The sequence below is a fragment of the Salvelinus sp. IW2-2015 genome, linkage group LG10 (assembly GCF_002910315.2).
Source record: "Salvelinus sp. IW2-2015 linkage group LG10, ASM291031v2, whole genome shotgun sequence".
NCBI classification, from domain to species: domain Eukaryota; kingdom Metazoa; phylum Chordata; class Actinopteri; order Salmoniformes; family Salmonidae; genus Salvelinus; species Salvelinus sp. IW2-2015.
This window is the reverse complement of record NC_036850.1, coordinates 8942338-8950743: the sequence shown is the minus strand read 5'-3', so window position 1 is coordinate 8950743 and position 8406 is coordinate 8942338. Positions and strand designations below refer to the sequence as shown.

At 43.8% G+C, this 8406-nt stretch overlaps 1 pseudogene; it reads left to right on the top strand.

Moving 5' to 3' along the window:
- The window catches only part of LOC111969090 (A disintegrin and metalloproteinase with thrombospondin motifs 18-like), a 51735-nt pseudogene that overhangs the window by 24691 nt on the left and 18638 nt on the right, over window positions 1-8406 (top strand).

The window sequence follows — 8406 nt, the reverse complement described above, 5'->3', positions numbered from 1 at the left end:
TGGCAGATCCTAACATGCTCTGCCTGGACTCCCTCCGGCAAGGGATTTCACCTACACTAAATACACCCTTGTCAAAACTCCACAACATACACTTACACAAGTATAGCCATGCATACATGCGCGTACGCACTAACACGCACATACATGCACCACACCTACACACATCTTACACCCATCCCGTTCTCTCCTTCTCTTCAATAGTGGAACAATTGGCAGCATTGTCAGATCAGTTAAAACGTGAACATCAGCCAACTACAGTATAATTAATACTCTCAATGCCCTAAACCACAAGTATGCACTTTGGGACGTACAGTATGAGGAGCAAGCAAGCCTTGAATAAATATGCTCTTTGTAACACAACCCACCGCTTTCATGCTACAATACATAGCGTTCATGCTGTCCGTGGACCAATTAAACCTGAAAGACTGCATTTATTGCCACGTAACAGCAGTCTTGGCTCACTGATACATGCCTGTATCAAAATAAGTTTGTCTTGTAACACTGCCTACGGCCTTCCTTCTCCCAGAACAGTTATGTTGTCTGATGGTTTTTGTAGATAGACATAGTAGCTTTGTATGAATACATATTTGAGCCCGATATCTCCCTGACAAGACTCTCTTTAACTTTACACCTGTCCTCCTCTCCTTCTCCCTCTTCCTCTGCTTATCTCTGCAGGTTTTGCTCCTATAAGTGGAATGTTGTAGTAAATACCGGAGCTGTACGATTAATGAAGACACAGGACTGGGCTTAGCTTTCACCATCGCTCATGAATCGGCCACAAGTAAGTCCATCAATGCCCTTCACTATTAGCACTAGCCATTAGCTTTACCTTCACATGGAGCAGAATAGACCGCCATATATTTTAGGACAACGGAGAACACCTAGTACAGGTGATGAACTTGTTACTATATAACAGTGTATTCGTGCGACATTAGTCGTAACAAATGCAAAGCCTTCTTGTTATCGAAAGCCGTGCTTAGTAGCAATGGGATGCTTTAATTTACAGTGCTACATCAAAGAAGGATGAGTCCATTTAAAGCAGAAAAATGTCGACCGAAACAATAGCATTACGCAGCAAAGCATTTACTTGCTCCATGACAATGTGTGAAACCATATAAAGTGCCACAGGCGATGGGTATGCTCTGTTTGTGTACACGTTTCCATCGAGATACGAGGCTGTTTATACTTGACATTTGAGAGTTTGAATTATTACGGTAAAGCCCTTTGTCTGCTTGACACTCTCTCAACATAAACTGGAAAGATCCTGCTCCTTCGATACGCCGAGCTGGTAACATGTCAGAATTCCTGTCAATTTCAATGCTTAATCACTTTGGTCAAATGAATAGGAATCATTCCCAGAATTTGCACATTGTTGAGATGAAAACCACTTCCAGGCCAAACACCATTAATCACTGACAAATTGAGGAGATGTCATTTCTAAATAGATGACGTCGTCTTTTACAGACTAGTGAACCTCAGCTATGTACTGTACTGTAGGAGGGTAGGCCTAAGCATTTTTAATGCTATATCAACACATCCTGTTATAACGCATAATGTTTCTAACCAAAGCGTGAGGCTATGTTAGAAACTGTGTGACCCACCACACTCCATGGAGCTTAACGAGTTTTATAAGAACTAAAATGTTTTAAGGTTACTAGGTAAGAGGTCCAACCTGACCAGTTGAGGTCTGACCTGAGGTTGGACATTAACAGTCTCTCTTTCTCTTCTCTTTTTCTCTCTCTCTCTCTCATCCGAGTGATCCAGCAGGGTGGCCCAGGTCCCAGCGGGAATTTGATTCAGGTGGGAGTACTGATGCAGAGTGAGTGGGGAGGAAGCAGGGCAGCAAAGTAGGAGGTCCAGTGGTGGTTAGGGGTGGTCAGGAGCCTGAGAGAAATGACCCTGTGTCGTGGTGGTCGCTGTGTGAGGGACAGGGAGGAGGATGAGAGAAGGGAGGACAAGGAGGGGGAAGGGAGAGAGCAGGTGATGACTAGCCAGACAGGATGACCTCTAGTCCACTGAAGTTTGGACTCATTGCTGTCGCTGGGAGATTTAACATCCCTCTGCGATGCGGTAGGTGTAGGATCTGTTTGGAGAGAGAGAAGAAAAGAAAAAGGGTATAACAAGAAGTTAAACTTGGCTGGTACCCCCCTTAGGCATGTGAGGGAGTAGTCAGCTATCCCAAAAGTTTTTTTCAATCTACCGAGTAGGGGGTCAGATACTGTACTGCAGGGTCCCCCAACTGGCTGCCCGTGGGACGAATTTGGCCCGTGTGTGATTTTATTTGGCCACCCCAAGTTTTCTGGAAATGTCATATATATAAAAAATTGAATTGTTTAACATAAAAGACTATAAAAACACCAGCAAATCAGCTCCAAGTGATTTTAATTTTTTTAATCTGTTCAAAAGTATTCCCATGCATAATAGAGAGATATATGTGATCTCATAAAAATGTAAGCAAGGATTGAAATGATTATGTTTTAGTCAAATATTATATTTGTTTGGGCTTCTTGCGGTCAGTTTGCAGACTACAAATGATTTGTAATTATGTTCCTGTCCCCTGACTATCCGCTCAAGAAAAAATGAGGCTGGATGTAGTYGCTGGATGTAATTAATGATCCTTTACTGCATCTCATCTCCCTGAATTAAACAAGTAGCACCCGAACCCCTGTTAGAACCCGACGTCTGGTTGTCTGTATCCCTCATAAGCAGTCTAACATATGGGCCTATATGTCTCCATTCCTAAGCCCTAATAGGATCAGACTGGGAGCTCAGGTCCAGATCTTTGCACACAAAATGAGAGGTGCTCTGAAAACAGGAGGTTTACACTGACACCTTTCATAGAGCCTGTCATTCTGGGCCTTCCTGGCAGCTCCGGGACCCAGGTTTTATATGTAACAATCCACTGTTATCAGCACATGCTTTTCTCTGTGTAAGCTCTGCTCAGATAAGTGTTGACAGTAAAATATATTATGGAATGTGTGCCGCTTTGATGCTGAACATCATGCACAGAAAGTTTTCGCTGAGTGTGGTTTGATAGTAATATGAGGTGTTTTTTTTATTTTTTATTTTTATAAGTTCTGTGTTGCTTTGCTGTTTAGTGTCTGGGCTGATGTTGTTTTGTTCGATTACATATTTGATCTTGGCAATGAAATCCAATAATATTTCCCAGAGTTTCTCTGGGTGACTATGACGAGTGATGTCTATTTGTTTTGCATTTTAACACAGACTGTCTACTAATGCACATACAGTTGAAGTCGGAAGTTTACATACACCTTAGCCAAATACATTGAAACTCAGTTTTTCACAATTCCTGACATTTAATCCTAGTAAAAATTCCCTGTCTTAGGTCAGTTAGGATCACCACTTRATTTTAAGAATGTGAAATGTRAGAATAATAGTRGAGAGAATAATTTATTTCAGCTTTTATTTCTTTCATCACATTCCCAGAAGTTTACATACACTCAATTAGTATTTGGTAGCATTGCCTTTAAATTGTTTAACTTGGGTCAAACGTTTCGGGTAGCCTTCCACAAGCTTCCCACAAGAGCTGGTGTGACTGAGTCAGGTTTGTAGGCCTCCTTGCTCGCACACGCTTTTTCAGTTCATTCCACACTTTTTCTATAGGATTGAGGTCAGGGCTTTGTGATGGAGGTAAGGGCTTTGTGATGGCTCTGTGATGTCCTTAAGCCATTTTGCCACAACTTTGGAAGTATGCTTGTGGTCAATGTCCATTTGGAAGATCCATTTGCGACCAAGCTTTAAGACATCAGTCAGGAAGTTGAGATGTTGCTTCAATATATCCACATAATTTTCCTACCTCATGATGCCATCTWTTTTGTGAAGTGCACCAGTCCCTCCTGCAGCWAAGCACCCCCATAACATGATGSTGCCATCCCCYTGCTTCARGGTTGGGGTGGTGTTKTTCAGCTTGCAAGCTTCCCCCTTTTCCCTCCAAACATAACGATGGTCCATTATGGCCAAACAGTTCTATTTTTGTTTCATCAGACCAGAGGACATTTCTCCAAAAAGTACAATCTTTGTCCCCATGTGCAGTTGCAAACTGTAGTCTGGCTTTTTTATGGCGGTTTTGGAGCAGTGGCTTCTTCCTTGCTGAGCGGCCTTTCAGGTTATGTCGATATAGGACTCGTTTTACTGTGGATATATCTTCACAAGGTCCTTTGCTGTTGTTCTGGGTTTGATTTTCACTTTTCGCACCAAAGTACGTTCATCTCTAGGAGACAGAACGCGTCTCCTTCCTGAGCGGTATGACGGCTGCGTGGTCCCATGGTGTTTATACTTGCGTACTATTATTTGTACAGATGAACGTGGTACTTCAGGCGTTTGGAAATTGCTCCCAAGGATGAACCAGACTTGTGGAGGTCTACACTTTTTTTTACATTTACATTTTACATTTTAGTCATTTAGCAGACGCTCTTATCCAGAGCGACTTACAGTAGAGTGCATACATTTTATTACATTTTTACATACTGAGACAAGGATATCCCTACCGGCCAAGAGCAACGCTCTTATCCAGAGCGACTTACAGTAGAGTGCATACATTTTATTACATCATTTTTTTTTACATACTGGAGACAAGGATATCCCTACCGCCAAACCTCCCTACGGCCGAACCCTCCTAACCCGGACGACGCTATGCCAATTGTGCGTCGCCCCACGGATCTCCCGGTTGCGGCCGGCTGCGACAGAGCCTGGGCGCGAACCCAGCCCAGCCTGGGCGCGAACCCAGAGACTCTGGTGGCGCAGCTAGCACTGCGATGCAGTGCCTAGACCACTGCGCCACAACTAAGACTGAGGTCTTAGTTGATTTCTTTTGATTTCCCCATGATGTCAAGCAAAGAGGGACTGAGTTTGGAAGGTAGGCCTTGAAATACATCCACAGGTACACCTCCAATTGACTCAAATTATGTCAATTAGCCTATCAAGAGCTTCTAAAGCAATGACATAATTTCTGAAATTTTCCAAGCTGTTTAAAGGCACAGTCAACTTAGTGTATGTCATCTTCTGACCCACTAGAATTGTGATACAGTGAATTATAAGTGAAATAATCTATCTGTAAACAAATTGTTGGGAAATGACTTGTGGTCATGCTCAAAGTAAATGTGCCTAACCGACTTGCCAAAACTATAGTTTGTTAATAACAAGACATTTGTGGAGTGGTTGAAAAATGAGTTTTAATGACTCAAAAAAACTTCCCGACTTCAACTGTTTGTCTACCCAGGGCTTTTGAAATAAAGACATATCACTCACTTACTTGAATGAATCATGGAAGACTTTCCTTCTCATTTAACAACACACTGTTCCACATGTGTAAAAACACAAGCACACATACAAACACCAACACCCACACATTCACTTAGCTGTAAGTGAATGCTGGCRCTGCTCCAGCGGGAAGAGCCTAACGGAGATTCATTTGCTTTGAGGTTAGGCAGTGGAAGCCTGCCCAAGAAGTGCACTGCTCCACTTTAAAACAGCCTATCAGGCTCACAACAGGGAAACCGGAGGAGGTTGGTGGCACCTTAATTGTGGAGTACATTGTGGTAATGGCTGGAGGGGAATGAGTGGAATGGTATCAAATACATGATGCCATTCAATTCGCTCCGTTCCAGCCATTATTATGAGCCGTCCTCCCCTCTGCAGCCTCCACTGTTAGGTTGTTTCTAAGAACAGAGGCCTTTTCTATTAATGTGGCTGAGTGGAGATACTTGTGGCTGCTGTCTTCACAGGAGTGGTTGGGAACCTGGATGGAAACCCAATAACCTGATTTGTAGTGTTGTTTTGAGGCTGTCGTTGTATACTTGGTCTTGACTTGATCTTGCTGAGTCTTAAATGTGATTTATTTCATTCTGCTTTGAAACTGTCATAACAGGGCCCTAGAAATGTTGGCTTGAGTCCCTTCTCCCCATGTGTTGAACATGAGAAGAAGAGAACGCCTGCCCTAACCTATGTCACATCTGTGTCGGGTCTACATGTGTTAATTGTGTGTTGCTTTAGGCCACAACACAACGGGAAGTTTTGCCAGGGCTCCGCTCGTCTCAACCAGCTGTGTAACACAAAGCCGTGCCAGCCAAGCGGAGTGGACTTCCGTGCCCAGCAGTGTGCTGAGTACAACAGCAAACCCTTCAGGGGCTGGTACTACAAATGGAAGCCCTACACCAAGGTGGAAGGTATGGCAACTATTTGTTCAATTCCCCCTGTAATTAGGAACAGGGTAAATGTTGAATGAGCCAATAGAGTACACCTAGAATGCACCTCATTCAGCCAGCTTTTATAGATTCGCCGTACCCCCAAGAGGGACATTTATAGGAAATCCAAAAGTATGAGAGCGACTTTATAAATCAAGAGATGTAAGAAAACACAGTCGAGTTAAATACAGTGCTTMTTAAAAGTGCATTTAATTAACARTGCACATTGATCAGAACTRTATGTCCTGTTTATTCTTGTAAAACTCTCAAATTAGGCTATATGTTGGATGACTTTGCAAATCTTTTTWAATCTTTTGTGACAAACCTTGAATACTAATTTGAATGCTGAAGCCCAAAATGTGCCTCATGTGCACCATATCAATGTGTCAGTCTACTCATGCCTGGGAGTGCTGTGGATAACCTGTCAGRCTAATCTACATGGGAAACATGTAGCCACCCGTTCTCTCTCAGGGAGAAAGAATATGTTATAAAGGAAGCCCTTAAGGCAGGTTTTACCTGTGCCTACAACATACATACTGTATGAGTGAGAGAGAAGGGAGGGAGAGAGAGAGAGAGTGAGAGAGATAAAGAGAGATAGAGAGAGAAGGAGATAGAGAGTTTGGCTGTCACCCCATTACCTTTGCGAGACGCTGATTTATGAAGATGCAAGCAGCAGATCCTGAGAAGCCTCCTGGGGCCTGAGGTGAACGGTCGCTTCCGTTAATTAAAGGCTGATTGTAGAGTGCTTCCGCACCGCTCTCCCTCCTCTCTCTTTCTCCCTGTGGAGGGACACTCCCTAAGGCCCTGCCCCCAGGGCAGCCTATGGTGTCTGACCTTGGCATCTTTTCAGCGGACAAGCCGAGGTACCAGGAGGTAAAGGCAGTCTTACCCCMGTCTAACTGGGCTCTAAGCACCAGATCCAATACGCTTACTGAAATCAAGTGCCTTGGCCTACGGATGTGAATTACTAACGTGAAATGTCAAATAGAAATCCATAAGATGCTTCTGGAATGCGTTCAGTGGTTCTCTGTAATGGAAGAGATTGGCATGAAGAAAAGATGGAAGGAATCTGAATAGCCAGWGACAGTGTCAAAACTGAAGCTGGTCAGATAATGATGCCCTTGTGTCCCCAGGCTGTCATGCTGTTGGTAACAACCCTGTCATTAGACTGTTACTGTGTTGTACAAGTAGAACCCGGAGCCCATGTCTGGAGCTCTGTGTGAGGTTTGTGGAGAAGCTGCCCTCTCTGCATTCCCTGTTTCATGGGCCCATTTGTAACAGCCTTTCAGGTCTGACGTATGTGAATTGTGCTCCTTCAGTCCCCAGAGGTTCCGTACATTGCACTGCAGTGGACATGCACCGTTAACACAATAGAACCCTGTATACACTCTTCACCAGTACTCCATCGATTGGCTCCTACCTTGCCTCATCAATTGGCGAGTGCGGCGCCTTCATTACCATAGCCCTGTCCTAATCCCCACATTGTAATATGGAGTGTACCAGTGACAAAGAGAGAGGCCATAAGGAGGTTTGTGCTCTCTATACAGTCCTGGAAACTCACACTTGGGAAGGAGGAATTGGTTAATGCACAGGTGCAGAATTACTTCCATGATCTTGTTTATAATACCTGTTAAATCTTCTCTATGTCCTCTATAGCTGAGGATATCTGCAAGCTGTACTGCATCGCTGAGGACTTTGCCTTCTTCTTTGCCATGGCCAGCAAAGTCAAGGATGGSACATCRTGCTCAGACCACAGAGGTGACGTGTGCATCGAAGGAGTCTGTGAGGTAAACTGCAGATTTGAGGAACGTGATGTACTGTACAGCAACACATCAACTACTGTTCATAGGCTGTCATTGAAAATAAGAATTTGTTCTTAAACTGACTTGCCTAGTTAAATAAAGGTGAAATAAAATAAAAAAATTAAACTACATCTAAGTCAACTGAATGTGATATAGAACACAGGATGCTTTCTGTGTTATCTAAGTTCCTTCTGTTTACTTCCATCCTGCAGCCGGTGGGTTGTGACCAGGTCCTGGGCTCTAAGGAAACTCTGGATGCCTGTGGAGTTTGTAGAGGGGACAACTCCACCTGCAAGTTCTTCAAAGGCCATTACGTCCTCCAGCACAGAGCAAACGGTATGTCAAACGAGAAGACTGACAGGGTAATTTGAGTCGGTGGGTGAGAGGGCGAGCTCTGTTGT